Genomic DNA, 18,397 nt, shown 5'->3' with positions numbered 1-18,397 from the left:
TCTTTTTTCTCCAGCTCATTTCTTATAATCCTCCTGTTCTTACAGAGACCAAAGAGGGTGAGGGGCTGGCTTACTTACTTCTTAGTTTAGTTTTTTGTAGGTAAAGTGGCCGGAGAGATGAGTAATCCAAATATGATTCCTCAGGCCAAGCGCAGTGGCCCACGCCTGTAATCCCAGCACTTTGGGAGGCCAAGGTGGGTGGATCACCTGAGGTTGGGAGTTTGAGACCAGCCTGGCCAACTTGGTGAAACCATGTCTCTACTAAAAATAGAAAAATTAGCCAAGTGTGGTGGTGAGCACCTGTAATCGCAGCTGCTTGGGAGGCTGAGGCAGGAGAATCGCTTGAACCTAGGAGGCGGAGGTTGCAATGACCCGAGACCACGCCGTTGCACTCCAGCTTGGGCAACAAGAGCGAAACTCTCAAACAAACAAATACGATTCCTCCCTAAGGGTGAAGGTTTTAAGATTCAGCTTTTTTTTTTTTTCTGAGAGGGAGCCTCACTCTGTCACCCAGAGCTGGTGTGGTGGTGTATGCCCGTGGTCCCCAGTACTCAGAAGGCTGAGGTGGGATGATCCCTTGAGCCCAGGAGCTTGAGGCTGCAGTGAGCTGTGATGGCACCATTGCCATTCCAGCCTGGGCAGCAGCGGGACCCTGTCTCAAAAAAAAAAGGATTCAGCTGTTTTGGTATTTGTGGGAACGTGGATCATGAAGTGATTATTTTACATTTAAAAGAAAAAAGATTTAAAGTAAGCACCCAGCATCTCTATTTTTATTCTGTGGCTCTTCCGCAAACATTTTTCTCTTGTTTCAGAAAACGGTTTCTCTGTTCAATCAGCAAAGAGTGGGAAGTGGAAATCCTCCCTCCGGGGACTTGGTGAGAGGAAGCAGGCCTTTACCTGATAGGCGCTTTCCCTTGGAATCCATCAGAACTCGACGAAGCGTGATTTTCTGAGCCTCGTAAAGTGGTTCTGGATCAAAACCAAAGCCACGCTGTGCTGCCGATCTCTGTTTTACTCTCAAAACCCAAATCTGTATCAGGAAAGGAATAATCATTTAACAGACTGAGTCCAAAATGCTCATTTTTGGTGTCCTGTCAAAATGGATCTATTTTATTTATTTATTTTTAAGATGGAGTCTTGCTCTGTTGCCCAAGCTGGAGCAGTGGTGTAATCTCGACTCACTGCAACCACCGCTTCCCAGGTTCAAGCGATTCTTCTGCCTCCCAATCCCAAGCAGCTGGGATTACAGGCACCCGCCACCACACCCAGCTAATTTTTTGTATTTTTAGTAGAGACTGGTTTTCACCATGTTGGCCAGGCTGGTCTCGAACTCCTGACCTCAGGTGATCCACCCACCTCAGCCTCCCAAAGTGCTGGGATTGCAGGGATGAACCACTGTGCCCGTCCAAGAAAACAGATTTCTTAATGGAAATCAGCAAGATGCGAACACCCCCTTAGGCTTGAAAGAGAGCTCTGGGCTGCTCCAGGGAAAGCCACTTGGCAGAAATAGCCTCTGTAAGTGAATCCTGGATTCCCCTAAAGAAATGACAGCAAATCTCTGTGTGTGTCTCTGTAAAGACCCTCACTTGAGCTTCTAGAAGGGAACAAAACTTCAGGGATTTGCTTGCTGCAAAAGAGAACATGATTTACAGACAAAAGAAAAAAGACAATACTAGATCACAGAGGATTAACGTCAGAATCAACCCTGCTCAGCAGAGGCCTCCGGAGCCCTCCCTGCTCGACCCAAGACGGTGTGGCCAGGCTGAGATGTGGACTCCCGGATCAGCTGGCCGTGGTTAGGAAGGGCCTGTAGAGGGAGCTGAGGGCTCAGAAAACACCTGCTCTGAGTGCCCGAGCTCAGGTTCTCATTCCATTTCTTTGATGCCACTGGCCACTCTTGTCTGCTTTTGTAAAAACCTCCAAAAGGTTACACATCGGGTGTCTCCATTTCTGTTTCCTCTGCTGCCCACCTCTTGCCGCAGACGAATGATCCCTGTCAATGGTGGTGACCAGGGGCTTGTCTGAGTGCCTTAGCCTAGGCCTCTGGCCCACCGACTCGAAAACAGCCTCCTCCTTAAGATCTTCCTTCTTAAGAACCTTCCTTAGATCCCTCCTGCTTAGATCCAGATAAACTTTCTTCCAAACACCCATGACTTGGGGCTGAACCAGTTACCAAGTCAGTCTAGCTGGATGGATAGCACTCAGTCAGAAAGGCTGGATGGGAAGGAAGTCACATCCTAAAAGTCCAGGAGGGGGCTAGGTACAGTGGCTCACACCTGTAATCCCAGCACTTTGGGAGGCCAAGATGGGCGGATCACCTGAGGTCAGGAGTTCAAGACCAGTCTGCCCAATATGGTGAAGTCCTGTTTCTACTAAAAATACCAAAAAAATGGCCAGACTTGGTGGCGTGTGCCTGTAGTCCCAGCTACTCAGGAGGCTGAGGCAGGGGAATCATTTGAACCTAGGAGGCAGAAGTTGCAATGAGCCGAGATCGCACCACTGTATTCCACCCTGGGTGACAGAGGGAGACTCCATCTCAAAAAATAAGCCCAGGAGGGGCTGTTACTTCTGTTACTTCTTTTTTATTTTTTTGAGGCAGGGTTTTGCTCTCTGGAGCACTACCCCCAGGCTGGAGTGCGGCCTCAACCTCCCAGGCTCAAGCGATCCTCCCACCTCAGCCCCCTGAGTAGCTGTGACCACAGGCCTGGCTAAATGTTGATTTTTTGTAGAGACAAGATTTTGCCATGTTGCCCAGTCTGGTCTTGAACTCCTGGGCTCAAGCAAGGGGCTGTTACTTCTGATCAGAGCAAAAGGGGCCGTGCTCCTGGACGCTTCGCCCAGCCCCAGTGGGCTCCTTTCTCCTCTGTTATTGTGGTTAATGTTCATCTGCCTCATCCCTGAGTCACCCAAGTGTAACCTCAGCCACGACAGGTACTGCGGCCCGAACAGTGTCCTCAGCTCGGCGTCCCTCTCCCATGCACTTTCTGAACTCTGGTCTTTTAACCAGGTTTACCAGCCGCTTTCTGCCCTTTTGTGCTTTTTGAGGGTTTTGTTTGTTTGTTTGTTCTGTTTTGCTTTTTAATAAAGATTATTATTTGGCCCAGGCCGAGGGTGTAAACAGAATTCTGCACGTGCCCACAAGAAGAAGAGCTGTTTTTACAAACTTCTAGTCGTGGTATCGAAAGTGTGAGTTTTTGCACCTGCAGAATTGTAATGCAAGCCCTGACGGGGCAGAAGCTGAAGTCCTGCTGTTTTAAAGTAAATAAATTATTTTTCTCCTACGTGTTTGGTAAACTGACGGCCTGCTGATGTGTTGGGGTGGGATGGGGGTTGCTGGGCAGGTGGCTCAAACTGGCCTGTGTTGCTGCGGCTTCAGCGCCTACCGTGAGGCTGAGACCTGGAGAAGACAGCTCTGCCCTTCTGTCTTGGCAAATGTAGTGAAAGAGGCAGCCGCCCCATTGGCATAGCCAGCTTCCCCTGGGTTTGCCTAATAAAGAACCTGGGGGTGGAGAGATAGGGAGAGGTGTTCGTTAGAATACAGATTCCCGGGTTCGGTCCACAATGAGGGTCAACAGGTCCAAGTTCCAAGCATCCAAGACTTGGGGCTGAACTTGAATAAGAGAGGCTCCAGGGCTGAGCCGCCAACCCCTCACCCTTCGTGTGTGATTCTATCACGGCACATGGTGACCCGCCGCAACTGCATCTGCAGGCTTCTGGGTGGTCGGGACTGCTGGGACACCAGGGCCTCTTCTTGGAAGGGAACAGCCTTCCAAACCCATCGATCGGAGCCACTGCCTTGCTTTGTGACCTGCAGGTCTGCACGGGCCACATAACCCCACCTTCCGGTCATATTTTTCTTTAAACTACTCCATCTTGGGAATTTTGCTGCCAGAAGCTCCTAAACCTTTCTTCCACGTTCTGGATTTTGTGCAGTTAAAACTAAATTGAATAGCCCCTAGAAGGGGCATCTTGAATTTGGTTATTAAGGTAAAACAAACACGAACTTTGATACTAAACTAGCAGTGCCTGGTCCTGCTTCTTCCAGGCGACCACCCTGAGATTTGTTGACTATTCTCTCTTGCTTTTGTCTTTGTATCTTTAAACTTGATGCTACCTGCTTATCTGGGAGAAAATGGAAGACTCCCCTCCCAGCTGGGCGCGGTGGCTCGTGCCTGTAATCCCAGCACTTTGGGAGGCCAGGGCAGGTGGATCAGGATGTCAGGAGTTCAAGACCAGCCCGGCCAAGATGGTGAAATCCCGTCTCTACTAAAACTACAAAAATTAGCCAGGCGCAGTGGCAGGTGCCTATAATCCTAGCTACTCAGGAGGCTGAGGCAGGAGAATCACTTGAACCTGGGGGGCGGAGGTTGCAGTGAGCTGAGATCGCACTACTGCACTCCAGCTTGGGTGACAAAGTGAGACGCCATCTCAAAAAAAAAAAAAGATTCCCCTCTCGGCCCCCTCTCGTGACCCTCCACTCATTAACTGCCATGCACCTTTCCCTTTCTATCCGTCTCCCCTCAGTGACCTTTGTCACCTCTTCCCTGACCTCTTCTCCGGAGTTCTCTTCACCTTCCAGACCCCAGCAAACGTGGCATGCATTCAGAATCCAGTCTCCACGTTCCATACTGTTCCACACCGTTCCCTCTTGCCTGGCCTTCCTCTGCCCGTATGCAGCCCACACCCCGCAGGGTCACCTCCTTCTGCTCCCATAGCCTTCTAGGCAGGTCTTTGGGATGCCACAGTCTCTGCAGAGACCGTAAGTTCCAGGGACCACTCTACCAGGCACTCTCCCCAGAGCCTGCCTGGCTCCTGGCACAGAGCCAGGCTGTATCAGAGGATCAGCCCAGCATGCAGCTGATGCTTCGGCCTTGCTCATAGGAAAAGCTATAGCAGGGGAGGCTTTGGGGGAAGGGTGGACCACTTTCTGAAGGAAGCACATGGGTCTAGAAACAATTACTCACCTGTTGGAGGAGAGTCCAGAATCCAGGTTCCATGAGGAAAAGGATTTGCCAGACGTGGTGGGGTCAGGACATTGTCACCAGCTAATAGCTGGCATTTCCTGAGCTCTTACCCTGTGCCAGGCCAGATATGAAGTTGCCCTTCTTTTGGCAGGACCCTGGAAACTGCATGGGTCACAGGCCCATGGAGTCGGCCCTGCCTGTTGACAAGACAAAGCTGGTGCTTCCTAGGGGAATGAAAGGCACTCCTATAGCAGGGCCCTATTGTAACCGCCCAGTGGGTTCACCCTGCCAGCCGCCTAGACAGAGCCGACTTACCAAGACAGGGGAATTGCAATAGAGAGAGAGTAATTCACACAGAGCCAGCTGTGCAGGAGACCAGAGTTTTATTAATACTCACATCGGTCTCCCCGAGCATTCAGGGGTCAGCGTTTTGTTTTCGTTTTGTTTCTTGAGACAGAGTCTCACTCCATCACCAGGCTGGAGTGCAGTGGTGCAATCTCCACTCACTGCAACCTCTGCCTCCCAGATTCAAGCGATTCTCCTACCTCAGCCTCCCGAGTAGCTAGGACTATAGGCATGTGCCACCACTCCCAGCTATTTTTTTTTTTTTTTTTTTTTTTAGTAGAGACAGGGTTTCACCATGTTGGCCAGGATGGTCTCAATGTCTTGACCTCGTGATCTGCCCGTCTCAGCCTCCCAAAGTGCTGGATTACAGGTGTGAGCCACCATGCCCAGCCAGGGGATCAGAGTTTTTGAGGATAACTTGGGTGGGGAGAGGCCAGTGAGTCGGGAGTGCTGATTGGCTGGGTCAGAGATGAAATCACATGGAGCTGAAGCTGTCCTCCTGTGCTGAGTCAGTTCCTGGGTGAGGACCACAAGATCAGATGAGCCAGTTTATGGATCTGAGTGGTGCCAGCTGATTCATCAAGTGCAGGGTCTGCAAAACATCTCAGGCACCGACTTTAGGTTTTATAATAGTGATGTTATGCCTGGAAGCATAACTGCTAAACCTTCATTTCTAATCTTTTGGCTAACAAGGAGGTCTACCTTGAGAAAAGGGCTGTTACCGTCTTTTTTCTAAACTATAAACTGTAAGTTCTTCCCCAGGTTAGTTCAGCCCATGCCCAGGAATAAACAAGAACAGCTTGGAGGTCAGAAGGAAGACGGAGTTGGTTAGGTCAGATCTCTTTCACTGTCTCGGTCATAGTTTTGCAGTGGCGGTTTCACTAGCAGGGTCTCAGAGTAGGAAAGTGCAACACTAGGGTGTTTATTCTTCTTTTTTTTCCAAGACAGAGTCTTATGGAGTGCAGTGGCACCATCTCAGCTCACTGCAACCTCCACCTCCCAGGTTCAAGCAATTCTCCTGCCTCAGCCTCCCTAGTAGCTGGGATTACAGGCACATGCCACAACACCTGGCTAATTTTTGTATTTTTAGTAGAGGCAGGGTTTCACCATGTTGGCCAGGCTGGTCTCGAACTCCTGACCTTGTGATCTGCCTGCCTTGCCCTCCCAAAGTGCTGGAATTACAGGAGTGAGCCACCATGCCCCATCCATATTTTTGAAGATGAAAACATACAGTTTCAGATGAGTCTTTCAGCATCTTTGGGATTAGCAAGTCTTGATGTAATCCTTTTAGATATGTGAGCACAGCAAGATGAGGATTTGCTCATGGCGAGTTGAATGAGTTTTGAGTCTAACCTATCATCGGATGCTTTCTACTGAAGAGCTGATTAATCTTTCCAGGAAGTTCCTGGAGTGAACCATGAAGTTATTTGCAGCATTTGTCTTGCAGGGCAAAAATCTCCTGGGCATAGTGAAGTGATATTGATGAAGGCACTCTGTCTTTATCAAGTCATCTTACGGTAGACAACCTGAGGGGATGGCTTTGATTCTCCAAGGAAAGGAGAAACATGTGGGTCCTGAAGACCAGGTTTCTGAATGATGAGGCTCTGGAAGGAGAGAGACTGGGTTCCAACTATGGCTCCATTGTTTATTATACTTGATCTTTGCCACAAGGCTGAGAAGTGGACTCTATCATTTATCCTTTTTTTTTTTTTTTTTTTTGAGACGGAGTCTTACTCTGTTGCCCAGGCTGGAGTGCAATGGTGCGATCTCGGCTCACTGCAACCTCCACCTCCTGGGTTCAAGCGATTCTCCTGCCCTAGCCTTCCATGTAGCTGAGACTACAGGCACGTGCCACCACATTCAGCTATTTTTTGTATTTTTAGTAAAGATGGGGTTTTGCTATGTTGGCCAGGCTGGTCTTGAACTCCTGACCTCAGGTGATCCACCTGCCTCGGCCTCCCAAAATGCTAGGATTACAGGCATGAGCCACCGCACCCAGTACATCATTTATCGTTGTATTACTCTGAGAAAATGCTGACCTCACTCAGCCACAGGTTCATCTAAAATGGGGTGATATTGAGGTTTAAATGAGATCCAGTGCTTCCAAAACTGCCTTTGCAAAAATTATGACAGTGAGAGAATTCTGACATCGTTGATTCTGTCTTGCTTCTAAACTCCAGGCTGTCCTTGGTCATTCCTGAGCTGGGCCAAGCTAACTTTGGGATGCATTTAGCTTAGAGTTTAATCTTAAAGAAGGATTATCATAGCCCTTCTCAAAACTAAACCACCTTTATAAAACTAATGAAGGCCCACAAGGTTAGGATTATGAGAGGGGCCTGAATTCTTCTAAGATGTAGGCGTAGGTAAATGATTGCCAGTCATTGTTCCAGAGGTCAGAAGATCTGTAACTTCCCCAATTACTCCTGTAAGCAACACCACTATTATAGAACCTAAGATTGGCTTTTTGAGATGTCTTTTCAGACTTATATTTCTGAAGATGGCTAACTCCACCTGGACTCATGACTCAGCCCATCCTGTGGCCCCACCCAGAGAAGGACTCAACACTGTAAGAATTAAAAAAAGAAGAAAGAAATACTAACTGTGGCTTGACAGTTAAGGACAGGTTTATCTTAGAGAAAAAAAATTGAGAGGGGCTTCTGGCCGAGTTATGTCAGACAGCCCTTCTCTCTTACAGACTAAGGATGTTTCAGGGTTTTGGAAAGTGGGGGGTGGCTTATCATAGGTTCAGAATGTTTCTATGTGAGGGAAAGTTTATTGCAGGGTTGGAACGCCTCTGGTCAGAGGGGAGGCTGTCTTGGGGTTGGCATGCTTCTGGTCAGAGACCGGTTTATCTTAGGGTTGGAATGTTTCTGGTTATGCTGACATTAGCCATTAGGCTGATGTTTTGGGGCTGGATCTAGGCAGTTTTTAATCAAGGGGAACTTGGAATGGTGGTGTTTGTTCAAGATGGCGATGCTCCTGCTCTGTCCATCCAGTCCCTACAATCATAAGAAGGACAAGGGGCAGTGTGTTCTTTCTGGCTACTTCCTGGTGAGGCCTGGGGGTGGGGGGTTGTGCGGGTAGGGGAGGTGGGGTGCGGAGAGTTCTTTGGTTTCAGATTGACTGTAGGAGTAATGCTGTTTGTAGATGTTTTTGGGCAATTGTCTGTGAGATAACCACGATCCTGTTGGTTAAAAATGTGTGAAAAATGTTCATTAAGCCTGGTAAGAACGTTAGTCCTAGGCATATTATTAGGAGAGGGCCCAGGAATGGGATGACCCGTGTTAGGATTTTGTTTTTAAACCAAGAATGTATTTGGTTGTCTTGGTATTTTCTTAGCTTTTCAGCTCTTTGAGTTTTTTTTAGCAGCGTCTCTTACTAAGGCCCGTTGGTTGAGATAGAAGCAACATTCTTCACCCAATGAGAGGCAGAGGCCCCCTTTTTCAGCTGTTATAAGATTTAATCCCCATCTATTTTGGAGGACTGCTTCAGCCAAGGAGTCTAATTGGTCTTGGACTCTTACAGGGCTTTGGGCCATGTCTTCTAATGAATCCTGCAGTTTTGTTGAAAGAGCTTTAAGGTATGTTAAGGAGGCGGCTAATCCTCCTGCTCCCAACCCAATCCCAGAGGGTATACCTAAGGCGGCCATTAGAGGAATGACTTGGATGGCCCTCCTTTTTCTAACATATTGGATGGATGGGATGGGTAAAGGCTGACTAGGAGGAACTAGGCCAATGGAGGGAGAAAGATAAACTAGGAAACAGCTTCCGGCCCAGTTGGTGGGGAGACAAAGATTGTGTTGGTGCCACACAAAAAGAAGAAGCCTTTGTCGTAAGTACAGGCAGAGATATGGAAAGAAAATAAGTGAATTAAAGATGGGTTTCCTTCCTTCCTTCCTTCTTTTCTCTCTCTCTTTTTTTCTTTCTTTTCTTTCCTCTTGCCCTATTGCCCAGGCTGGAGGGCAGCGGCACGATCTCAGCTCACTGCAACCTCTGCCTCCCCGGCCTTCATGATCTTGTCACAGGAAACATAACTCTAATCTATAAACTCCAAAAAGGAACTTACTTTTTGGAAAAAGCTGACATCCTGGTTGGCAATTACCCAATTCCAGGACCAATCAGGCCAAAAAATTATTTCAAACCTATTACAACGCCCTACAACGCCTTAAGCCCCAAGGCTCTCCCACTGAACGGCCCATAACTAAACACACCCCCGCTTTTACAACTAACTTTACTTTGCTTTTCAGCCTCTGGGGGAAAATTTCCCTGTAGGGTCCTTAACATCTAACCAGTGCAGCCAATTATCATTGTCAAACACCCCTCTGACCATCATCAGACTAACCAGGTTGACTACCAAGTATCACCTGAAGCCAAGACAGCATTCCTGCAACCCGCTCATTTTACAGCTTCTCCCTTAACCAATGCCGCCCGCCTCCCCTGCGCTGCCCCTGTGCCCGCCTTTTTCCGTGACCCATTATCAATGGTGCGACATCCGACCGCATTAAATGGGTGAAAAATAACTCTTCCCATGCTTCTATAGTAGGTGTGTCCCTGGCCTCCTCCTTGTCCACCTGGAGTAATGAACCACAGGAAAGAAAAAGGCTCATGCCTGTAATCCCAGCACTTTGGGAGGCCAAGGCAGGCTGATCATGTGGTCAGGAGTTCGAAACCAGCCTAACCAACATGGTGAAATCCCGTCTCTACTAAAAATACAAAAATTAGCCGGGCATGGTGGCTGACACCTGTAATCCCAGCTACTCAGGAGGCTGAGGCAGGAGAATCGCTTGAACCTGGGAGGTGGAGGTTGCAGTGAGCTGAGATCATGCCACTGCCCTCCAGCCTGGGCGACAGAGTGAGACTCCATCTCAAAAAAAAAAGGTCATGAAGGGGTGTTGGAAGGGCTGTGTAAGCTGAGGAAGACAGCGCTAACACATCCAGCACTCCAAAGCAAAGGGCGAGTCAGCTTGCCGCAAGACAGGTTGTGTAAGGTTTATAGAGTATCCTAGTTTGAGAGCAGTGAGGAGTGGTTGTATTGGCGAGGTTGATATGATTAGGGAATTTATACTGAAAGACGCAAGTGTTGGAAACAGGTGCTTGGCCCTGTAAAGAAAAATCAGCAGGCACAAAGGATCTTTTAGCAAGGCAATTTTCCTTTCTGCAGAAAGGGCACATAAACAAACAGAGAAAAAAGTTATTTGGGTAAAGTCCCGGAAAGCTCCTTGAAGCCACAGGTCCCATAGAATAGTGAGGAGTCGATCGGGACGTACAACGGGAGTTTTGGAAGGGCGCCACTGAAGGTCTGTAGTAAGGTTGGTTGGGAAGCTATGAAAGTTTGGAAGACGAAGAGACATAAGCGGCTTGTGTGGATTTCTTCTCCTTTTCCTCCCGGATTCGGGTGAGGCGAAGGGAAGTGGGTCCTGAGGCAACACAAGAGAAGGCTGAAGGGGCTTTAGATCTGGTTGTTTGGGTACGTGGTGAAGGGAAGTCTGTTTTCTTGCGAGAAGCGTAATGAATCCAGTTGGGGAGTCCCTGGAGCTTTGCTGCCGTGGGTGTAGTAAGGACGCTCTGGTAAGGTCCCTTCCATCCAGATGTGAGGGGGTTAGGACTGGGATCTTTCAGCAGAACCTGGTCTCCCGGCTGTAGGAAGGGATCAGAGGAGTTGGTGACAGGTTGCAACAGGTATTTGCTAGCATATTTTCAAATGAAATGGCGAATCGTATGCAGAAGAGGGGAAACCAGAGGGATTGGGAGAGGTGGGGCTTGTCCCTGAGGTGGAGCAAAAGGGGCGAGTGGTCTCCTATACATGAGTTCAAAGGGGCTGAGCATAAGAGGTTTACAAAGGAGCACACGAATTTTTAGAAGGGCTAACGGCTGGCTGGTTGTGGTGGAGCATGCCTGTAATCCCAGCACTTTGGGAGGCCGAGGCAGGCAGATCACAAGGTCAAGAGATCAACACCATCAACATGGTGAAACCCCGTCTCTAGTAAAAATACAAAAATTAGCTGGGCATGGTGGCACGTGCCTGTAGTCCCAGCTACTTGGAGGATGAGGCAGGAAAATTGCTTGAACCAGGAGTCAGAGGTTGCAGTGAGCCGAAATCACATCACTGCACTCCAGCCTGGGTGACAGAGCGAGACTCCGTCTTAAAAAAAAAAAGAAGAAGAAGAAGATCTAAAGGCAAAAGTGTAACCCAGTCTGTATGTGTTTGGAGTGAGCACCTGGGGAGGGTGTTTTTTTCAATGCCATTCATTTTCTCAACCTTTCCCGACGATTGAGGTCGATCGAGGATGTGTAGCTTCCAGCTGATTTGTAGAGCTTGTGCAAGTGTTTGAGTAATTTGAGAAATCGATTCAGGACCATCATCAAATTGAAAAGAAAGAGGCGCCCCGAACCTGGGGATGATTTCTGGTATTAATCTGGAAGTGAAGCTCATTTGTTGGTTGTGGGGAAGACCTCAACCCATCCTGAAAAGGTATCAACCAGAACTAAAGGAAATCAAACTTTTTTTTTTTTGAGTCGAAGTCTTGCTCTTGTTGCCCAGGCTGGAGTGCAATGCTGCGATCTCGGCTCAACACAACCTCCACCTCCCAGATTCAAGAGATTCTCCTGCCTCAACCTCCCGAGTAGCTGGGATTACAGGCATGCACCACCACACCTGGCTAATTTTGTATTTTTTTAGTAGAGACAGGGTTTCTCCATGTTGGTCAGGTTGGTCTCGAACTCCCAACCTCAGGTGATCCACCCACCTTGGCCTCCCAAAGTGCTGGTATTACAGGCATAAGCCACCACGCTCGGCCTGAAATCAGATCTTTTTACTGGGGGCATATGGGTAAAATCAATTTGCCAATCCTGTCCCGGAAGGTGTCTCCTGGCTTGGTGGGTTGGGAAAGAAGGAGGTTTAGTATTGGAGTAGGGTGAAGCTTTTTGGCAAATAGAGCATTGATAGGAAATGGCTTTTAACTGTTCCCTGGTATCTGGAGTTAAGTGTATGTGGGAACTTAAGAAATGCTGCAGGGGGAGTGGCTGGTGTAGAAGAGGCTGTGAATGTCCCATAGAAGAGTTGTTCATTCAGGGTCAGGTAGGACTAGTTTGTTTTGTATAAACCAGTCGGGGGTTTGAACTGTGCCCCTGCCGTGATTAGGTGTTGTGTTTGGTGTTCTGGATAAAAAGGGGAAATGCTGTATGAGAGGAAGTAGATATTGGGAGCTGGGTGATTGGTGGAGGCGTGTTTTCCCCAACAGTCAGCCTCATGTTTCCCTAAAGAGATATGGCTTTTGTCTGATTGATGTCTTCTCTGAAAGTAGAGCTGCCTTTGATAGATGAGGAATGACTTTTCCATTAATGATAGGGGTTCCTTTAGCCGTGAGATGGCCCCACTCGCTCCAAATCTGGGCATTGGAATGAATAATGTTATAGGCATATTTTGAATTGGTGTGTATATTAACTTGTGTGTGTTTTTTTTTTTGCTAGAGCTAGTGCTCTTATTAGGGCAACTAATTCTGCTTGATGGGAGGATGTGCCCAAAGGCAAGGGGGCAGCCTCTATGACTTCTCTAGGTGGGAGAAAGTGGATATTATCATGATACCCTTCAACAGTGGCATATCCTGCTTGGAGGGGAGGGGTTTTTGTTGTTTTTTTTTGAGACGGAGTTTCGCTCTTGTTACCCAGGCTGGAGTGCAATGGTGCGATCTCGGCTCACTGCAACCTCCGCCTCCTGGGTTCAGGCAATTCTCCTGCCTCAGCCTCCTGAGTAGCTGGGATTACAGGCACGCGCCACCATGCCCAGCTAATTTTTTGTATTTTTAGTAGAGACGGGGTTTCACCATGTTGACCAGGATGGTCTCGATCTCTTGACCTCGTGATTCACCCGCCTCAGCCTCCTGAAGTGCTGAGATTACAGGCGTGAGCCACCGTGCCCGGCTGCTTTTTTTTTTTTTTTTAAATAGAGATAGGGTTTCAACATGTTGGCCAGGATGGTCTTGATCTCCTGAACTCATGATCCACCCGCCTTGGCCTCCTGAAGTGCTGGGATTACAGGTGTGAGCCACCACACCTGACCATGGGGAGGGTTTTTTGAGGCACTTCCATCTATAAACCAGTCTGGGGCTCCTTTTATGGGAGTGGAAGTAAGGTGGTAAACATAGTGAGAGAATTTTCAATTAGATTAGAGCATGAGTGTTGGCCGGGGCTTTAAATCAGCGTCAAAGATAAAAGAGTGGCGGGATTGGCTGGGGGCATCTGAGGAGAGACAGAGGGTTGAAGGAGGGTTGAATGTAGGGCTTGCATGCGAGAGGATGAGACGGAGGTGAGCGCCTTAGGCTTGAGCACATCTTGCGGACTGTGAGAAGAAAACACCTGAAGAGGTTCGTACAATGTGAGCTTTTGTGTCTCATTATTGAAGCTGTGGCCAAAATTCTTAAGCAAAGGGGCCAGCTTTTATAAATGGGGTCTAGTTGTTTTGAAAAATATACCACTGCTTGGAGGGAGTTTCCCATGGGTTGGCTAGTCGTCCAAGGGCCTGACTATGAGAACTATGTAAATATGGATGAAAAGGTCTTAGGGGGTTTGGAAGGTCTAAATTGGGGGCCTGTCATAAGGCACTTTTTTGTTGTTTGTTTGTTTTTTGGTTTTTTGAGATGGAGTCTCGTTCTGTTGCCCAGACTGGAGTGCAGTGGCATGATCTCAGCTCACTGCAACCTCCGCCTCCCGGGTTCAAGCGACTCTCATGCTTCAGCCTCCTGAATAGCTGGGATTACAGATGCCCACCACTACATCCAGCTAATTTTTTTGAATTTTTAGTAGAGACGGGGTTTCACCATGTTGGCCAGACTGGTCTTGAACTCTTGATCTCAGGTGATCCACCCACCGCAGCCTCCCAAAGTGCTAAGATTACAGGCCTGAGCCACTGTGCCTGGCCAGTAAGGCACGTTTTAGGTGAGAGAAAGCATGATAAGGGTCTGGGGTGGGAGTGAGTAGTTGGTCAAGATTTCCTTTTGTGCATTCATAAAGGGGTTTAGTGATAATGGCAAAATTTGCTGTCCATATTCAGAAATATCCTACTAATCGGAGGAAGGAAGGTAAGTCCCTTTTTGTTTTAGGAGATGGGATTTGTTGAACACTTTGCTTTCGTGCTGACAGAATTTCCCCGGTATTTGGAGTTATAATTAGTCCTAGGTATAAAACTTTTGGAGATGTTAATTGGGCCTTTCTTACCCAGTACCCACATTCAGCCAAAAAAATTTAAAAGCTTGGTGGTGTGTTGAATACAATATTTTAGGGAGGGGCTGCAAAGGAGTAAATGATCCACATATTGAGGCAAAATGCCAGGTTGTAGAGGTGGTTGGGAGAGGTCTCATTGAAGAGCCTGACCGAAATAGTGCGGGCTGTCTCTAAACCCCTGGGGAGGACAGCCCAGGTGAGCTGTTGGGAGCAGCCTGTGTCAGGATCAGTCCAAGTGAAAGCAAAAAGGTTTTGAGAGGAGGGATGTAACGGGATAGTACGAAAGGCATCTTTAAGGCTTAAGACAGAGAAATGGCTGGTGTTGGGAGGAATTCATGACAGGAGGGTGTAGGGGTTTGGGACAACAGGACAAACGGGAACCATAGTGGAGTCGATTTGTCACAAATCCTGAACCCATCTATAGGAGCCATCCAGTTTTTTAATTGAGAGAATAGTAGTATTGTGGGGAGAATGGATGGGGATTAAAATATCGGCAGCCGAAAGTTGGGAGATGACGGGCTTGAGTCCCGTAATGAGGATTGATGGAATATCGTGGGAATATTATATAGTGCTTAGATTCTTTAGTGAAATTTGGATTGGAGAATGGTGGGTAGCTATTACGGGGAAGTTAATGTTCCATACTATGGGGTTTACGTGGCTGAGGAATTTGGGATTTAAGTCTGTTTGATGGTGAGTGTCTGAGGAGGGGTTCTGTCCTTGACATAATAATACATAAGGGTGGCTTTGGTTAGGGCTGATAAATAAATGATTCCTCCCAGTGTGTGTAGAATGTCCCTCTTAATAAAGGAGTGGGACAATGAGGAATGACCAAGAAAGAGTGAGTGAGGATGACTCCCTGAAATGAGCAGTATAGTGGCGGTGTTTTGTATGGGGTTTCTCGTATGCCCTTTGCTGGAAATAGATGTTAGAAATAGATGCTCGGTGCCTCAAAGAAAAATCAGCACTGAGACAAAGGATCTTTCAGCGACGCAATTTTTACTTCCCGGACTGCAGGAAGGTACTCTTGCTAGCTATCTTGCCATGAGAGTACAATGAACAAAAGAAAACACACACGTTTATCCCTTACGCATTTGGGGCTCGTCCTTACTGCTGTGTCTGATCTCCATTGGCGGGAGCCAGACCTCACAATCTAAACTAAAGCCTGACTAGCTAACAACTTAAAACTTTTCTAAACAGGTAAAAGCAATGGAGAGCTGGGACATGCCTGTGAGCACGTCCAGTACATGTATCTTGGTTAAAGTACAAGGACATAGAATGTACTACGTGCCTGTTAAGCGTGACATGTCTAACAGCTACGTAGGATAGGGCCTCACAAAGTTACTAGCACACTTATTCTTTAACAAGAAAGGAAACTTTAAAAAGGAACTTTTCTACTTCCCACACCCTTCATGCCAACAACAGAAATGGATGAACGTTCTAATGGGCCTTGATATTCAGTTAATACCAATAGGCTTACCCCAGTATCCAAAAGAAAGGAAATAATCTTATTGGATACTGTCTGAATTACCCTGGATTCCATGGACTTACTATATGTGGAGGTGAAGAATCCTGGACACCCTCAGTCCTCTGTGGTCAGCGCCAGCAGTGAAGAGATTTCCTCCTGTGATGGCAGGGGGGCTTCATTATGAGCTGCACCCAAATGGGGAAGGTTTCTCGTTGAGGGCAGTCCATCTTCCAAAGATCACAAGTTGGGCACCGGTTTGGTGGGTGGCAGGGGTTAGGACAAGCCTTGCCCAGTGTCCAGGTTTGCCACATCAGAAACAGACTTCCTGAGAGGTGGCAGAGTTTCCTTTCGGGTTATCGGGAGGCTTTTGTGTCATTGACTTTTGGACAGCGGAGGCGAGTATCTGGCATTTTCAACAGAGATGCTTATCTTTCTGAATTTTGTATTCCTCATCTCTGTTGTTAAATACATGGAAGGCTGCAATTAAGAGGTCCCACCGAGATCTCTGCGGATACTTCTCTAATTTTTGTAATTTTTTTCCAGATGTCTGGGGAAGATTGGGAAATAAATTGGAGGTCAAGAAAAGTTTGACCTTCTCTAGATTCTGGGTCCAAATTGGTATATTTTAGCATAGTTTCAGTGAGGCATGATAAGAAAAGGGCAGCATCCTCCTGGAGCTCTTGTGTAATCGGTCTAAGTTTTCATAGTTAGCTGCCTATGGGCATTTTTGTCCATGCCTGCAAGGAGACAGGTAATCATGTGTTCTCTTCATCTGATGCCAGTGTCTCCCTGTTGTAAGTTCAGTTTGGGTTTCTATGGGGAACTGCATCACTGCCACTGGATTTTGTATAGGGGCTTGATTATGGAGTTTATCTGCATGTGTTTCAGCTGAACAGATGCACTCTTTTTCATCAGGAGTGAGGGTGGAGGTTAGACTTATATAAATGTCATGCCAAGTTGAATTAAAGGATTGAGTTATGTGCAAAAATTCCTTGCGTTAATGAGAGGGATTTTCAGAGAAAGATCCCAGATGTTGTTCGATTTGTGACAAATCAGACATGGAGGAAAGAGACATGAATGTAAGCAATGCCTTTAATCCCAGCCATTTCCCGGAGAGGAAGAATGGCAGAGGTGGCTTGAGGCTGCAGTCGTTTGTGAATGGGTAACAGGTGAAGAAGGCCGGAGGCAGGGGGTTGGGGAAGGGGCAGCAGCAGTCAGCTGGATGCTGAGCCACCACCCACCCCCAGGGTTGGGTGGCGAACTGCAGCGACCTGAGGGGCTGGAGTAGTTTTTAAACGAGTAATAGGTGGAGAAGGAGGAGGGAGGGGCTTTGGTGGTAAAGGCTTGGGAGCAGGAGGGGCCAACTGAGTGGAGTTTGGGTGGATGAGGAGCAGATGCAGGGGGTTGAGAATATGGAGAGGGTTTATCTGCAAGGTCAAAAGCGGTTTCGGAGGAACAGATTCTGGAGGAAGGAAAAACCCAGGGAAGATTTTCATTAAGAAGGATTTCATGAGGGGTGCAAGTTTGGCATAGGGAGGGCCAGGATCTAAGGGAGAAGAAAGTCTGAATATAGGAAATTTCTTGCCATTTGCCATTCCTAGTTATAAAGTTGTTAAGGTCCCTGAGAATTTGAAAGTCAAAGGTGTTGTTTTCAGGCCATCAACAGTCATTATCTAATTTGTATTGGGACCAGGCTACGTTGCAATAAAAAAACGAAACACCTTGGCTTCAGGTTCCCCTGTAAGCCGAGTTTGGCAAGGTCCCAAATGAGACAGCCTAGCGGGGAGGACATAGGAACGTGGGATTGTTTGGCACCCATGTGGGCTGGTAAGAGGAAGCCCATCTGTTTTTGTTCTAGGCATCCCCAGACAAAAGACAGAGACTTGGAATCCTCTTTCTAACGAGGACTGTTAAGCTGAGAAGAAACTGGGTGTCACCAAGATTTCCACTAGCTTAGTCCCACTGGCCCACTGAGGACCGGGACAGCAGACCTGACTGTCCCAGGTACCGTAAGAAAGCCAGGGGAAGGCAGATTTTACCAGTTGGCTGGATTAGTGTCTGATGTTGGATGTTCCGGTTGGAATTGGCTGAGGGCCTCCTGGACTGGAGCCATGCAAGGAAGAAAGAGACAGAGAAGAGGGAGGAAAAGGGAGAAAGAGGAAGAGGGAGCAAGGGCTAGAGAGCAAAATACCTGTCACGGCCAGTTGGAGTTGGATTCCTGAGACCTGAGGGTTTTGAGAGCCCACCAGAGAGTAGCCCAGCCCGAGCCTCGCAGTCCCCTTCAGATTAATTGTCCTTCTCATACAAATTGCTTGAAAAGTGAAGTAAGTTAAAAGACAGGGCAGGTGGCCAGAGACTCTCAGGATCCAGGAGTTAACTCAGGGCGAGAGCTGCTGCTGCCCACT

The 18,397-nt window shown here is 47.8% G+C and overlaps 1 long non-coding RNA gene across 1 annotated transcript; it reads left to right on the top strand.

Moving 5' to 3' along the window:
- Positions 1–18: 18 nt before the first annotated feature.
- On the top strand, positions 19–3,281 carry LOC135269507 (uncharacterized). Its single transcript, XR_010337776.1, has 2 exons — positions 19–154; positions 1,344–3,281. It is a non-coding gene; the product is annotated as an uncharacterized LOC135269507 (long non-coding RNA).
- Positions 3,282–18,397: the final 15,116 nt, after the last annotated feature.

Source organism: Aotus nancymaae, unplaced genomic scaffold (assembly GCF_030222135.1).
Source record: "Aotus nancymaae isolate 86718 unplaced genomic scaffold, 86718_ANA_hifiasm-v0.15.2.pri h1tg000053l, whole genome shotgun sequence".
In the NCBI taxonomy this organism is placed as follows: Eukaryota; Metazoa; Chordata; class Mammalia; order Primates; family Aotidae; genus Aotus; species Aotus nancymaae.
The sequence above is the reverse complement of the archived record's forward strand: the minus strand, read 5'-3'. Positions and strand labels throughout refer to the sequence as shown.